Source organism: Anas acuta, chromosome 2 (assembly GCF_963932015.1).
Source record: "Anas acuta chromosome 2, bAnaAcu1.1, whole genome shotgun sequence".
NCBI lineage: Eukaryota > Metazoa > Chordata > Aves > Anseriformes > Anatidae > Anas > Anas acuta.
In genome coordinates this window covers 107593645-107610691 of record NC_088980.1, presented here as the reverse complement: position 1 = coordinate 107610691, position 17047 = coordinate 107593645, and the positions used below count along the sequence as shown (strand labels likewise).

The following is a 17047-nucleotide window of genomic DNA, read 5'->3' as shown; positions in this document are numbered from 1 at the left end:
TATCTGTCATGCATTCTGATTTACTCTCACTGATTACATCAGGAATCAAACAGCAGCAACTAAAAAAAATAAAAATTGAACAGAGCCGTGAGCAAAGAATCTCTTTGAACTAGCAGCCAGCCCAAAAGCTCTCCAGGCTTTTTCTCTGAAGCTGTTCTACCCGACCTTCTCTACCTGATGTTTTTTTCTTTGTAGGTTTTTTGTTCACTTTTTTTTTTTTTTTTTCCAGTGTCTCTGTCCTTGCCATGGTTTCTCCTGCAGATACAGGAAATGTCCAGCAGAACTAGAAGGGGTGAGACAGTTTTGCACCTGTGTGCCCGAGCTCCCTCTTTAGGATGTGGAGGTGAAGTTGCTATCATATCAACTCCCCCACATGTGAAAGAAATCACAGCTAATTACTTTTTTTTTTTTTTTTTTTTTTTTTTTTTTTCTCTCCAGCTGTATTGAAGTGGGGAACTGTGATCACACACTCCCCCAGATACTGGTTTCAAAGAGATTGAACCAAGTATAGAATTGCACAGCTATTTCACTTTTACCACTTGGGGCTCAAAATGCCAACAATCCCATAGTGCAACCACTGGTAAAGCCTTATTTACTCTCGACTTGGCAAACCTGTGAGATTTCTTCAGGATGTACTTGATCCCATTGTATTCAGGAGACTGTCCCATGCAACTTACCTTAGAAGAAAACAAAACAAAGAAACAAATAATAATTCAAGACAAAGTCAATATTTTCATTAGCAGCTTTGTTGTTAGTGGTATGCTCCTGGTTGGTCAACTTGGTCTCTTCTTATTAAAGCAACTGACTGAGAGATTTGGACACACCATTTCTTTCCTGATTTTTTTCCTATAAGTCATTTGGCCTATCTATTGTTGTATCAAACTCTAATGTAGACTTCTCCATGTCATCAACTCAGAACTTTCCTCAAAGTTGATGAAAAATTCAGCTCGCTTGAATTTGTTTTAGTGTTGCAATCTCTTATTTACCCAACATGTTACCCAAAATTTACCCAACAAGTTAATTACCTGTTGGGTAAATTTTGACCATATTGGGAAACGTGGCTATGATGGCTTCAGTTCCTGCAGAGACCCAGGCAAATCTCTGCATTCTACATATACTCACATTTGCAAGGTATTGGTGGACCAGTGCTCTCACAGTAATTTAGATTTCAATATCATGTTTTGTTTATTGGTTTGTTTGATTTTGTTTGTTTGTTTTTCTGAGCTAGTTGTCTACATAATGCCTACATTCAACCCAGTAGAATTTTCTTTTATTTTAGATAAAGGCTTTGCAGCTCCAAAATGTCCAGGAGTTTTACAGTCATCTTATAACTTACAACTTAATTTCCCCTGTTTCTCATTTAACTGGTCTCTTGAAGTATCATGTCTCAGCTTATATCCTTCCCACAGCAGATGAATGAGCAACGCTGAACATCAGAGAGAGGCAAACACTGTAATGCTTTCATGAATATTCATCTGTGTTTTGAAAGGAATTCTGCATTTCTAATTTTCACGCTATAAATTTTCTGACAAGTAATATCTGTACAGAAATATTTGCCAAAGCAGCATATACTACTATAATATCATCAAGTAGTACTAGAATGTTAAAATTCAAGTGAATAATTGATATTCACATCAAAAACCTGAATCAAAGAATTATCCAATTGAGGAAAGAAAGCAAGCCATGTGATCTCTGTGTAAAATTGGATCAGAATGAATTTCTTTTTTGAAAACCTGCAATAAGCTGCCTGTGAATGGGCCTAAACTTGAGTTTCACTAACTGTAAATCATTCTGAATGACAAAAAGACTTGCAAAAAAACATGTTTATAAACAATTTTCAAATGGAAAACGAAGCAAATGCATTTTAAAAAGTATTTACCCTGAAATACTCTCTGAGCTGAGCTGTGAGATAAGTTACTGTCAGGCAATCCAGAGTGGTGCTCTCCCTTTGCATTCTCTCTCACTTAAATCATGCCAATTCAAGGAGCAAAAGATTGTGCTTTGACCCTGGCATGTCAATCTTCTGCTTATACGTGCAGAAGACTACCTTGGAGTCAATGGGCTCTCCTTATGTAATGTATTCTTTCACTCCCTGGCCAAAGTGTGCCCATATAGGGAGTTAAATTATCCACGAGTATTCTTGCCTCACCCACTGACCTATATTACCACAACCATTACCCAAGGTGATGCTTTAATGCTATTTCCACTACAGTAAATGAGCCTTCCCAGGGCTATGATACCCTTTATCAAAGCATTATGAGCTTGTGCTCGGTCACCTCGGGGCAGGCAGAAGCCAAAAAGTCCTCCTGGAGAAAAGGAGGCAATGGGAGCAGCGATGCATCCTGCTAGCAAGATGAGGGAAGGGATGCCAGGCTGCTCTAACCGATCTGGCAGGCCATGTGTTTCACCTGGTCAGCAACGCTGCCAAAACGGGGGGAGAGGACGGGAAGCATAGTGAGGGCAGCAGGAAAGCTGAAGCTGAAGGAGGTCAAAATGCCAGCAGGCATGGAAAGAGATAAGATGACTCACAGTGAAGGATACTTTGTGTGCAAGGAACCGTTCAGAGCAAGGGGAAACGCATCCATCTGACAGCAAGGGGTTTAGAGACCTGTTTTAATCACATTTTAAAAAGGGGAAAAAAGGCTAAACAACACAAAACTGTATGTTGTAGGAAAGGAACAATTGGAGGATTGTGGTCCATCACCTGGTATAGCCGGATGCAGCACAAGCACAAGCCAGGATCCATCCTGCTGTAGGAGGTAAGGTCCCATAGGCCTTGAGCATCAAAAGAGGGTAAAACCTGGGTCTGCTGGATTAGCTTTCCTATGTGTTTTGTTTTTTTTCTCAACATGAGCCTTAAATGGATTAGGGAATTTTGGTATCCTTTGGTTCACCCTATGTCCTTTTAAGAGTCATATGTGGTGCGTAAGTGTAGGAATTCCATTATTTTCATTAGCTTTAGTTATGTTATCCGCACCTTAAATGTAGTAGTAGCTTTCTATTTAAATTCAGACACAGTGCTTGTCTGCCTTGCCTTTGTGTCTACTCATGAGCTGTATGATACCAGAATCCTTCATGAATCAGTGTCAGCATACTTAACAAAAATCTGGCTTTGATGTCACTTCTCCTGCTTTTATGTCACTTCTCTTGCTTCCTCTGTTTTCTAATATCTGAGCTAGGAGGAGAGCAGACAAATCACAATAAAAACCAAACCAGCAACAAAATCCTACACTGAAAACATGTAGTACCCTATTATTTGGAGAGAGACCTTTCAAACAACAGTCTTTGCTTGCTGTGCCTTTGCATGCACAGAATTGTGAACACCCCCGTTACTCCCTAATGAAGTGATCCAAGAGACTGGTTGCAGTTCACTGCGGCTTTTTAACACAATCTGCTTGCAAGTATGCAATGCAGAAAAATGTTATTGGGCAGTGTATTCTGGGAATTATTTCATCTTCCTACACAATGGCAAAGCCATTTATCAGCTCAGATCCATTCATTACCCTTTTCTATAAGACAATATCTTTCTACGCAGATACTGCCTTCCAAAACCCTGGCCATATTGTACAAAACAATAAACACTGGAGCTATCACTGAAAAGCATCTTTCCTGGCTTTGCCAGAAAAGCTTTTCTTCTGGGGAAATATGTGCAGACAGGATGCTCCTCCTTTTCCTTCCCAGTGACCTCCAATCCAGCAGCTGTCTGAGGATGAGTGGCCTCCCTGAATATTGTGATTGCAGCTCAGCTGGGCTTTATAGGCCCGGAGTAGTCCATCTAAGGGCAAGTAGGATATTTCATAGGCTTTTTTTCACCCATGCAAATACTGGGTTATTTTCTCCTCCATACAAATTGTATTGCAGCTAAAAAAAAAATATAAAGTTAAAAACAACAACAACAACAAGAAAAAAAAAAAAAAAAAGAAAAACAAACCTCCTTCTTGCTAATTTGTTTACTCATTGACTTTCATTTAATACAGGAACTGGCAAAGCAGTCCCTGAGCTAGCTCTTCCAGTATCAGCACATCAGTATTCAGGAGTCCAACTGCTGCTGTTTGCAAATCTGTGTAGATGAATGCAGTCCAAAACGTACAAGTTGGACCTAAATATTAAACTCTGTTTACTGTAGAATTAAAGGTAAGTCTTGAACAAACAAAGAGTGAAAAATATGATTCTACAAATTTGAGCAAATATAAACTTCTGATTTAAATATGATGGGAAAAATGATCTTCCTACTTTTTCTCTGACATTGCTCTGCTTTCACATATATTTCCTCTGCATGGATGCGTCTGGTCTTACAAAAGTAGATTTTGGAAGCTAGGTCTCAAAAGTTGCAGTATTGACTGTTGCTCACTTAAGCCACTGTCTGTAAATGTTGTGGCCAAAATTCAATAGCGTTGATGCAGAAGATTATGCAACTGAAGCTCAGAGACTTCCACCTTACTGGCAAGGGCCCTTACTACATGCCAGCCTTTGTGCATACGGGGAGGATACACACCAGTGCCCAAAAAGATACTTATGATATTGACGTGCAGAATGCACTGCAAAAACTTGTGACATGAAGTCCTTCAATGAAGCATTATTTTTTTGGACTTGTTGGGTAATATAGTCTCTCAGATTTATATTACCTTTTTTACATATGGTAAGCATTCCAACTTCAAGTGTTTTTGGCTTATCTCAGAATGATTTTAAATGCTCTTCTGAGTGAACCCAGTGTAATATGCTGGTGTACAAATGACAGAGAAAGGCCGTCAGTGATACTTGTTTGTGCTATTGAAGCACTCCCTTGAGCTGGATAGAGAAATTTTGAAAAGAGATGTTGTGTGCTAGCATTAAAAATATCTCACCACCTGGCAGATTTGGAGGCCAGCCCAGGGTAAGAGTGGGACCTCTAGGCACTTGAACTTCACACTGATGGAGCTTGAGTTGCATATTGACAGTGATGGAAATGAACCCTAGACCAAAAACTGAAGTGGAGAGGAGCAGTTGAGCTAATGCAACAGCTACCCAAAGAACAGAGCATTGCTGGAGTCACTGCCATCACTACTCAGATTGCTAGTGAAGAGAACACCAGCCTCTGGAGGGAAAAATGCCATCAGTGCCACTTCCACTCTTGCAGATAGATGCCTGGGGAAGAAACATGCATCCCTGGAAATACATTTTGTGTTTCAAAACTGACCCAAAATGCACTTCACAGGGCACAGCGCTGTCTGAAGCACACAGAAGTTAGTGTGTGAGGAACTGCACAGATAAGCTGTTAAATGCAGTCCCAGAAGGAGCTGTACACCTACTTGGTTTTGTATTAAGCAGGGGAACAGAAGGCAGTAATAAGAGCAAATTCTTATTGACCAAGTAGGGTTTTGATTATAATAACAGTCCTTCTGTGGGTAGCCCCTTCATTGCTTGAGCAATAGGAAATCAGTCCAATCCCTGATCCATAAGAAGTGTGGATTTGACCTTTTCTGGCCTGTTGGATGCCTCTAACACTCTCCAGGCGTAACCCTACCAAGCTGGTTCCTCTGTGGGTGCCACACTACAGCTGTCAGCCTGCCCCTCTGGGCAGGGGATACAGACAGATCCCTGGTTTTGGTGCTAAGCTGATGACTTCCATCTTGCCTTCAACAGAATTGAATAGTTTAGTTGCCCCAAAGCCAATCACAGGTGTAGTGATGTCTTTTAGTTAACCAGGCCGTTGTACATTTTGCCTAGTATCTGCAGTCAAATCACATGCATGTAGCCTCAAGTTGATAGAGGTCCATTTGAGCTCTCTTCCAGCAATCAAAGAGAGCAAAGGAAATAATTTCTCCTCACATCACCTCTATTTGCCTGGCCATATGCAAGCTGCTGAGGGTGCCAGATCTATCAGCTGGCAGACAGGGGCCACTCTTTCTGCTGCTTCTCAGAGGAATGGTTGTCTAAACGTTTCTCAGCAGAGGCAACTCATCCATCTTTGTTCCTTTCTGGCACAAACACAGAGAAAGAACATTGGCCAGACATGTACCCTACTTGTTCATAAAGGTGGTAAAATTGAGAAACAGACAGATTATCCAGTAAACTACTAATTATATATGACTTCATATAACACTGACCTAGAGGCTCAGCCTGAGTTGAGTTAGGAAACCTTAGCATACAGTCAGGAAGAAAGGATGGAAGCTTGGCTCTTTGTAGATAGCAACTACTACTTTGGGTGCCTTTGGCTTTAGTCTAGGCTGAAATTATGAAGTCCAGCTTCACAGATTCAGTTGTATTTTGCATTTGCTTGGGTCAAGTCTGAATTTCATCTGCAATCAAATAAAGATGTGGAAGCAAGGCAACTATTCAGGAAACTCAAAATGCCAAGGGAACTCTTGGACACCATGCTTCTCTTCCCCCTCTTACTGCATGCAAATAACAGCTTTCCTTACAGTTTCCAGCAGAAAGTATTTGGAACACTCATTTTGACTTCCTGATTTGAGTGTGTGCTTGACTCTGCGCAAGTGGCTACAGTTACCAAAAGCACTGAAACATAATGCTGTGCCTCAACATGAATATTCAAGTTCTTTCAGGAGGACACCGCTAAGATCATTACAATTGCTAATTATAAAAGTGGTAGCCAAAACTCCCGCTTCCTTCTATTATTCTTACATCCTGCAGATGTCCTGATTTAGCCAGTTAATCATCAAATTCTCTTGGGAATCATCTGGTCGTTCAGTGCTGCCTTTTTTTTTTTCTTTTTTTTTTAACAACAACAACAAAAAAAGTTGCTTTGAATTTTTAGTGTGGTGTTTCTCATTTTCTGAAATGTTATGTTTCATTTCCTAAATATTGTTTGTGATGTTGTGTTTCTTAAATACAGTGCTTGGCGTGTGTGCATGTGCTTAAAAGGTCCCTGAGGCATATTTTAGTTCCTGGGAAACAAGAACATATCCCTTTGGTTAAAGCAGATATTTCATTGCGCTTTCAATCATAATGCCACCTGCTCACTCTCAGCTACAGCAGGTCTTTCAGTGGCTGTGTCATGCGGCTTCTGTGAGTTTTGTTTACATCTCAAAATATTGCTCCTTCGTGGCAGTGTTTCCAAGACCAGTGCTGAAGGCTGGGCTGGTGTTGAACCATTCTTTGAAACGGCACCTTGTGAAATGGTGGTTGGGGGAAAGATAAGCAGAGTGAACGACTGGCCAATGTCTGCTGGCTATTCCAGCACTTTTGTGCTACCTGTCAGCTGCAGATATCTGAATGCCTTCTTATCGTTTCATATGCTCTAATTTCCCCCCAGCTAACGAGCTAACAGAGAACTGCCACACCGTAATCTGTGAGGAAAGGGATGTGAGGGGAGGAAAGGTCACCCGTTAGGAAGCTGTAACCCCGAGGCCTGGAAACACATAAGCATTGTGTTATTCCGACTGCCGCGAGAGGCTATATTTGTAAAGCATTTATGCTGTATTATGTTTGTAACACACTGATGGTGTGGTATTCACTGCATGGCATAATCTGACACTGAAAACTCATATTCTTTGAAAAGGCCACTAATGGAGAATGGGAATAGAGATAATTACAGGAGTTGGCAGAGCTAAACCATCAGATCACAATAGCAAATTTGGCCACGGAATTGATTAGCAGCATGAGAGACTCTTCTACATCAGAACAAGTCCTGTTTTTCCTCCTCCTCTCTTTCCAACAAGCCCACAGAGCTCAGCTCTATGGTTGCTGTCCACAGATTTTATTCTCTATACCTAACACATCTCTTTTGGTTTTGGTTGTTGTTTTTGTTTGTTTGTTTGTTTTTATTTTTCCTTCCAACAAACACTGCAAAAATGCTGTGTTTATTCAGTTATTTCAGTGTAGCTCAATGCATCTGAAGATAATTTCTCTCTTTCCCCCTGCACAAGCACAGTCCTCTGGGCTGCATTACCACTAAGGATTTGAATCCCAAGCCGTGCATGTAGGGGTGCAAAGCACAAATCTCACTACGTTTATGTTATTTGCTGATTTTTCAGTTGAGCCTAAAACTACTGATCAGTCACCTTCCTGAAGCACTGGAACTCACTCTTCAGATGCCGACCCCATGGGACACACTCCAGGCTCTTCAGAAGCGATAGCCAAAGCCATGGGAAGAGGAGAAGCATGAAAATGGAAGAGCAATGTGAAAAGCGAGAGATAGGTGGGTAAAGTGGGTGATAAAAGGGATAGCAGGGGAGAGGGAAATAGGAGAGAAAAGTAGCTCTAATGAACCTTGAAAAAAAAACCTCACACAAAGAGAGTTTTAGGAAATAAAAAAGATGACAGTCTTTTTTTTTTTTTTTTTTCCTGTTGATGAGCCCAGAAAAAAAAAAAAAAAAAAAAAAAAAAACAATGTAAGTATGTTGCATGGATGGCATTCACATTCATGGAATTTACATTATCCAGTTTTTAGGAGGTTTTTCCTCTTTACGTCCCTGTCTGTGTGGTTTATGATGCTTTTTCTAGAGCAGGCATTGAAGCCCCAAAGGAATTGGGGTTTCCCCTTGTTGCCGTCTTGCATGGCATCTCACTCTTCGTGTGCATCAGTGTGAAAAACTGCCTGTGGAATTCATCAGCAGGTAACACTTGCTTTGTGCTGGAGTAGGTGCCTGCACAAAGCATCAGAAGCCAATCCCTCAGTATCCTGTCCCAGGCCATCCATCATGTCCATGGTACAGACTTCCCCAATCTCCAGAACCCCACTTGCATGTCTGAACCTCAAAAACAACCCTCTTCTCCCAGAGCCCTGTTGTGCACCAAGCCATCATGTCCCCATGCAAGTGGCTGGTGTGCAGGACCAGAGCGAGCTGCCATGCAAAGTCCCACATGGAGACTCAAATCTTTTCACCCATGGTTGCTGTTATTCACAAATGCTGAGGGTTGAAAACATATGAATGGGCAAGGAATGGGCATTTATGATGCCATATGAGTCCCAGCCCACTGGTCAAGGTATTTGATCTTCCCTGAGTTTTCCAGCTAAGCAGGAGAGCCTTGGCAGCCATCCAGCAGCCATCTCCGCCTGCTGGATTGTGTCCTCCTGCATTGCCCATCCTACTCATCTCTTTTAACCTTGCCTTTGTGCAGCATTTCACATCTGTGCTGCATAAAATCTAATCCTTAGATAGCTTTCTTAATCGTGGTTGAATTCATTAGCCCAGATTCTTCTCTTGGTTATGCGAGGTAAATCCAAATGTTCTCCCAGGTATAGCTGAGGGGAGAACTAGGCTGATGATGTTTTGAACCTCTTCCTTTTATATAAACTCTGGCCTTGGAACAATTCCTCTCTGCCTTGTGAACTTATTTTTCCCCATTTGGAAATACTGAATAAACTGAACAAACTTGGCGGCACATTAAAGCTTGTTTGAAACCACACACAAAAGATTTTGTGCAGCTCAAATGCCATAGAAATGTGTTCACATATGATTGAACATAATAGTCCAAGATTAGAAAATCCAGCAAGAAGCAGGGGGATTAAGAGCACGCTCTGGTGAAAACCTTCATAACTCTGGATGAAATTCAATGCAATGAGGTACCCAGGTGAGAGTAAGTATGCTGAATTGTATCACCCTATCACAAAACCGGCAGTATGAAAGGAAAATTTTACTCATTTCACTTCCACTGTTATCCTCTATCTAGGCATGAATATAAAAATTTTAAGCCTTGCAGTATTAAAGCTGTATATTTGTGTCAGCAAATTGTACGTAATCTGTTTTGTAAATATTAGGAGCTCTAAACCCTTGGGCCAAAAGTCTGCAGAAAGATGCACAGATACAGCTCTGACAGTCTTCAGCTGAAGTTACACATAAAACAACAGAAATCATAATTGGCAGAGCCAAATCCATTCCTTTTATTAACATAAAACACCAGAAAAAATAAATTGGCCTAAATTTTGATCTCAAATGCATTATAATAATTGAGATAATAACACAGTCAGCTAAGTTAGTCATTTAAAAAGACTGTAGCAAAACCAAGCAGAATTATAGCTGTTTGTTGTTAAGCCTTAGAGAGTTTCCCTCTTGAGGAAGTACTGGTTCTTCAAAGAAAATACTAAAACTGATGTTAAAAAAATAAATTCCTACCTATATAAGAATTCCATGCATTTTAACAGACTAGAGCAGCAAAGCAGTAAGTCACCACAGATCTCACATGAAATTTTTTCCCATTCACTCCTCCAGAAGGATAAGCCTGTGAGATCAGCTACATTGATGTGAAACTCAGCGTTGTTACATTTCACTAGTGAGATTAATAAATGATATTTATTTATTTATTTATTTATTGGCTATCATATCCTGAATAAGTTAAAATGGTATATTCCTCATCTGAAATGTTTTAAAATTTCAGTTCTGTCCTCCCCAACTCTGCTATGGAGCTTGCCTTTCTAGTGACAGATTTCTATTCTCATGAAATCAACAAGAAAATATTTCTCTATGATTCTAGAACCATCCCATACTATTGTAATTCTCTACATCTCTGGAAAAACACCAGTTTCAGAAAAAGAGTAAAAGACTTCAAGATGAAATTTATCAATCAAGCCATCTTGCACAATTTTCCTCTGAACTACACTGTGACAGAGCCCTCTTGTTCTCATTTTCATGATGAATAAAAGAATAAAACAAATCATGTAGTTCTAGTTCAGGATGGCCCTGACCTGAACAATTTCATCTGTGATACAGATTTTAAGGTGGAATTGTTTACTTTTATTTATTTATTTATTTCCATCTTCAAGGAAAAAGGTTTCCTTTATTTTACCTCAGTTGTTTTGAAAACTAGCATATGGATCTAGAACTATGGTCAGGAGCTGTCTGATCTCAGGCTGGGGAATGGGTCCATCTCCTTTTATCTCTGTGATTTATAGTGTTCTGTTGCAAGGACAATAAAGTGTTATTACAATTCAATGTGTGTTACTTCTCTCTAAGGAAAGGGCAACCTATTAGGGAAAAGGCACAAAACCCAATGTAATTTGAAAATAACACAGCATAACTGATATTTCTTTAGAACAGGCTTATATGGAAGGCAACCAGAGGTTAATTGTGCAAAATAATATTACTGCACATCCAAATGCCATTTCTAAATGTTATAGTACATTAAAGTATACTGCAGTGAATTAATAGTCCTAACAGTGATGATAAGCATCAGTAGACTTGAGGAGGTATCCTGCAGCTGCTTTCTGTCAAATATAAGTAATATTAAGGAAACAAGTATATGACTGCTTTTGATCAGAGTTAATGAGACATTAACAGTGAACAAAAATACTTTAAAACAAAACTTCCTTATTATATTTAAGCAAAATATTGCTAAACATTTTTCCTGTAGTGACAGAGCTGGCGTGACGCTACGAAGGAATTTGACAAGGCAGGATAATGTATGTGTTGCTTCCCCATTCAAGGTGCCGCTAATGGAGCTAGCTCATGCCAAGCAAATTTCCATCTGGCCTCGGTTGGTGCAGCCTGGTGATCTTTGCAGACTTTGCCATCTCTGTCAATGCTGGATGTTGGCGCAGCATTCCCAGGAAGCCTGCCCTCCCTCTAAACACGAGTAGTCAGCAAAAGACCACTCAGTGCAGCCACAGGTGGACAAATAACTCTAGCCAATGTCCACATCAGACGTGGCTTTCAAGTGCTGAGGTGTTAGGAGAAACGGTGTAGGAAATGGTGACTGAGTGTCTGTCCTCAAAGCCCTGTACCTTTCAGGGTCTGCTGGCTTGCAGCTCTGGAGGTCATCTATAAAGAAAGCTCTTCAGTGCTGCAGAAGGGTAAGTGGACTTTTATGTGAAATTTTCTAAGGTAACCAGAGGATTTGGAGGCCTTTTATCTATGTCTTTTCAGTAAATGTAGGGTATGGTCTCTGCTTTTAAAAAGTCTTCCTGGAAAGGCTGCAGAAATGCATTGGAAATTTTGTCACTCATGGCTCTTCCATGGCCACAAATGCTTATTGCTGCTGGGCAGATCTGAGGGAAAGACAGAGGTAAAAGACAGGCTCTTAATGGACTGTGTGGTGTTTCAGGATAGGTGAGGCTTTATTTGTAGACCACATCTGCAGAAACCCAGATTACAAGCCAACCAGCAGTGTCCCAAGTGTGGATTGGAGTTACCTGCTCCAAAATTTGGATGAAGATTCTGGAGATAATGAATAGAAGGGACACTATATATTTATTTATAATATATATTTATAATATGTTTACTGCAGGAATAACAAGTTCTGCTGGGGAAAAACAAAACAAAACAAAAACAACAAACAAACAAAAACCTCCAACCCACTGAAGATTAGCACAAAAGTTACCATTGAATGACAGTAGGAAGAAAATTAAATTTCTCTGAGTTTCTCTTGCATTTCTCTTCAGAACAGAGCTCTCAAGTAATGAGGCACAGCAACTTCCTCAGACTCTCAAATGTGTGCTGATCTATTATTGCCTTAAGCAAAAAGGTACAGCATAAAGCAAAGTAAATAGCTGCATTACAATGCAATGCACACTCTGGAGCGTTGTAATTGTAGACATAATTGTAACAGCAGGTCTGTGTTGTCCAGCTAAATAGAGATCTGCAATTCAAACCATGCAGAATGTAGCGCGGTTTGCACCTCTCAGTAGCACAAATCTAAGGTGAGAATTTCACTCTCAGTATGTCTACATTGCAACTTTCTTCACTGTGAGGTATTGCCATCAACTGCAAGGATAAGCTCCTACATCAATTCAGTGCTAATAGGACTCCATGGATGTCATCGCCCAAGTGTCTCGCCAATTAAAGTTTTTAACTTAGTCAGTCCAGCATAAATATTCTCTAATACCAATTAACACCCTCCATTCATCATTGTGATAGTTTTATGATTATGCCAGCTTTTGCAGACCTTGGAATACACAGTGTGAGGGGAAAAGACCACAGCCTGAGTGAAACATCTTGTTGTTGAAATAGCATCCTGACATTTTTATGTGTAATGTGATATCAGGGAATGAATGAATGCTCCAGGATAGATGTTCAATTAAATCTCTTGTTTTCATTCCTGAAAGACTACCACCATGCGTTTTAGATTGCTCTGCTCTACTATACTATTAGGAGCAAAATATATTATTAAGGTTATTTAAAGAAGGCATCTCTTCCCTTTAAACCAGGGGTACTGGCAGTACTTGGGGGTATTATTTCACCCCCGTTATGTTACTTCCCCCAAACAAGATTGTAATTACAGAGTAAAGGCGAAAAACAGATTTATGGTTTGAGGAGAGTGAAGGCAATAATCCTAACAAATTGAGGACAGAGCCTAATAAAAAACAGTTATGATTTTTGCCTTGTCCCTGACTATGTAATTTCCTTGTTCTATCTGTGGGAGGACACACATTGCCTGAGCTACTCCTGAGGCTCTCCAAAGTCATCCTTCACTCTTACATTTCAGCAGCAAGCACTTACAGCAAACTTTCATTCCATCTAACAGCTGTGTATTACCTAAGAAACCTCAGCTGCAGGATTGTTCCGTGTGATTCTTGGGACATAAAAATGATTGTTTTTCATTGAAATGTTCTGGTCCAATTTGACCCATGGAGACCAGCAAATAGCAAGTGTCTGAAATAAAGCGTTTTCAGATGACAGGAGGAAAGGACTGGGAATTAGGAGGCTGAGGGTATTAGTTCTTGCTTTGCTACTGGCTGCCTGCATGACCTTGGCCAAACTGCTTCCTCTCACACATTTCCCTTCCCCTACTCTCTCGACTTCATTTGCAAGCTTTCCAGTTTTGTTTTCACAGGCAGTGGCACAGTGCAATTCCACCTAGGAATGGGCACATTTACAAAATCAGGCAGTCTTTCTCTCTCTCATTAACTTCAGCAGTCTCGTGTTGTCATGGGGTTTCACAGGGCTTGTTTTGTTTTTTCCTTTTTTAGGGATGAGGATCCAGCACATCAGCTGCTAAAACTGTACCTTTTTGTTTCAGGAGAAAGTAATTTTCTGGGTTTTGAGCCCACTCCCTCCTTCCTGTCACTAACTGTGAGCACAGCGAGGTGCCTGTGGAAGGGATGCTCACAGCCCCAGCACAGGCAGCTGGAAACAGCCAGTGCCCCTCCTGTCCCACACCAAGAGGGCAGGTACTTCCCCTGGCTTCAAAAAAGGCTATGGATGTGGCTCAAATGTATTCAGACATGAATTTGGTGGAAGGACTGCAAGGGAGGTAAGAAAACAGCAGAGATGCAAAGGCTCCCTCATGCCTAGATTACACTGGCATGTGTATCCAGATAATTTTTTAGCCTGCTGCAGTCATTACCACATTTTGAGGACTTGAGTAATTTTCTTCCATCACTGGATTGATTGAAGCGGGATGATTTCTTCTGCCTTTCCCAGAAAGGGTCACTAGAAAGGGTAAGTTCAGGCCGGCCCATTTCAGCAGGTGACAAAAAGCCACTTCAGACACTTATCTGATGAGGAATCTGACACCCTGCTTGATAAAGCCAAATCAGCTGAGAGTGCAGTGAGAAGCCGAGCCTCGACTGTGTCCCTGTAAGGACACGGGCCTTAGATCTCTCCTTGTCCTGGGTCTTTAGTCCTCGGTTAGTAGGAGAGCCCTGGGATTATTCTGGGGAGAAGCTGTGGAAAGGAGCAAGGGAGGAGATCCATGTAGGGGAGGGAGGCAGTGACAGGGAAGGAGGAACCAGCCTTCCTGCAGGTGGAAGCAATTAAGGAAGAAACTGTGCCCTCTCCTGTGCAAGTTATTAACATCTGTTCCCAGGTGTTTTTTTATTAATAAAATTGTGGCCTAATTATGCCACCTCACTTGAATTTTGTTTTACTTTCTGTGCTTCTGGGACAAGAAGCAAAATATATTCAGGATAAATGAGAAGACGGTCCTGAAGAGAAAAAATCCCTGACATTTTTTCAAAGACATATTAACCAATATACTAGCATGGGAAAACATTCAAAATGACTACAACAAGGAAATGGAGACTGGAAAAAAGAGAAGAAATGTAGTGAAAGGAAGAAGATGTAGAAGAAATGAACGACACCATGCATCTTCCCACCATGTGAAGAAAAAAGATGATTGTCAAATACTGGGCATAATAACATGTACAAACAATTAATATTTGCTAAATCCTGTGCAGAAACATGAAGGGTATAGAAACGTCTGCCAGTGTATCCTTTCCTGAAAAATCCAGCCAGCCAAGGCAAGGTTATAGAGGCAGCATCATGAGATCATGTTCTGCAGAGGCCGGTTGTCTCCTGTCATATCCTCTAGTATAACCAGAAGACCTCAAAAAAATGTGGCTTCTTTGTTCTCAGCATCACAGCACACAGGCCTGCACTTACAAAGAATCATTCCAAATAGTCCTACCATAGCCTCAGTGGATTCTGAAGCTGAGAAAGCTCAAAAACATTGCAGGCTGAAGATCGCTTGTTGTTCTTTTTATTTTTTTTTTCTTCATTTTATTTATTTTTAGTTTGCAGCATGCTTTTTAAAAGCCTTGTGTTACTATGGTTATAATGGTGTTGGTCAAAGGATGTAGGCAAGCTAAAATTTGCAGGTCTTTACTGGAAAAACTAATATAGCAGGGAAAAGGAGATAATCTTCCTGGCACACAAGACCTTCCTGTCTACTCTTTCCAGCTATACTGGTTGGTCTAATAAAAGGTGCTACTCCCACATACAAACCTTATCTTGCCTGTGAAAAGATTGTAATTCATTTACCTTTGTAAAGGCCTCATAATTCTATTTTTTAATGTTGCAAGAATCCTGAACAATGTGCTCGTATATTTGATAGTCTACAATTGAAGCACTAAAGGTAATTTTTGACATAACTCACTCAGCTTTTTTTTTTTTTTTTTTGGTCCCAAATGCATAGCTTAACTCATATAATCAGAAAGTGGATTTACAGAAGCCATTGCAGCTTTAATAGTTGAAGAAGCATTAGCAATTTAGGAAAAGGTAGTAGATAAAAAGGCTGGAATTTTTAGAAAATGCTAATCCTTTCACTTATTGAAACACACTTGCTGGAGGCATCATTCCTAGGGAAAAAAAATAAAATAAAATAAAACAAAAACAAAACCCAAACAAACAAAAAAACAAGATGCATTAAGATTTAACTGCAGGGTTGAATCTAATTTTGTTTTATCACATTTGTACACAGGAAATGTATATGAATAACTAGTCCTTCCAGCAAAAGGTGTGATCAGAGCCGTGTCTAACATGTTTGTAATTGCTTATGCAGAGATGGGTGAGTGTGATGGGGAGTGTGATGTCCCAGCAGTGGTAAACTGTGTTACAATCCAGGATAAACTAAACTATTGCTAGGTAATGTATTTGAGCAGGCATGCTTAAAGCCCATTCATTGCTGCTTGTGCAAGAGCAGCTGCTCTGTTTGAACACCGGTGAAAGTGGACACAAAAGAGACATTTTGCTCAGCTGGAGCATGTAGTTACAAATTATTTGTATTTTGGGTGGAATCACATCCTGGTATGTTTGTGTGAGAGTATTAAGCATGTCTTTGATATGGAATAAATGGTGAAAAACAACAATATAAAGGACATAACAATATACCTATCGCCCCAGTAGTAGAGCACCATGGCAGATATGGATAACAGACAGAGCCATTACAGATTCAGCTGTCATTTTGTTGTATCAGCTTACCTTCTAAACCTGACTGGAAGAGAAAGGGAATAAACTGCTGTTTGACGTGCATGCAAGAAAATTTGTTCTGCTGCTTATGTACATGCGAGATTGAAGGATTTCTTTTGGTTTTATTATTAGCATAATCAGAAACATTGCATTCCATCATTTCGTTAGAATAATCCTTGTTGTTGTTAGAGGGACAAAACAGACAGCAAGACAAATCCTTTGTTTGGTGACATTGGGACAAATCCAAAATAATCATGTTTGTAACAGATCTGCTCTGGAGTTTACGCTGTGGCAAATAAAATCAGAAAACATTGCAAACTTATATGTATTATGGAGAAAATAGTGGGTACCAACTGTAGAAAATGCAGCCTTACCACTTGAACTCAGTTTTACCTTTCACAGCATTATTGGGCTGCATTTTTGCTCATGTCAGCTGCTCAGAAGGCTAACATCTAATAGACTAAAAAGTGAATTTTATATTACCA

At 40.2% G+C, this 17047-nt stretch overlaps 1 long non-coding RNA gene across 1 annotated transcript in view; it reads left to right on the top strand.

Annotated features, from left to right (window-relative positions):
* Positions 1-14234, top strand: part of LOC137850970 (uncharacterized) — a 37956-nt gene extending 23722 nt beyond the window's left edge. The window contains exons 2-6 of the long non-coding RNA XR_011092931.1: positions 2672-2759; positions 3978-4134; positions 7974-8137; positions 11667-11728; positions 13844-14234. This is a non-coding gene — a long non-coding RNA (uncharacterized lncRNA). The remainder of the gene's footprint in view (positions 1-2671; positions 2760-3977; positions 4135-7973; positions 8138-11666; positions 11729-13843) is intronic.
* The last annotated feature ends 2813 nt before the right edge of the window (positions 14235-17047 follow it).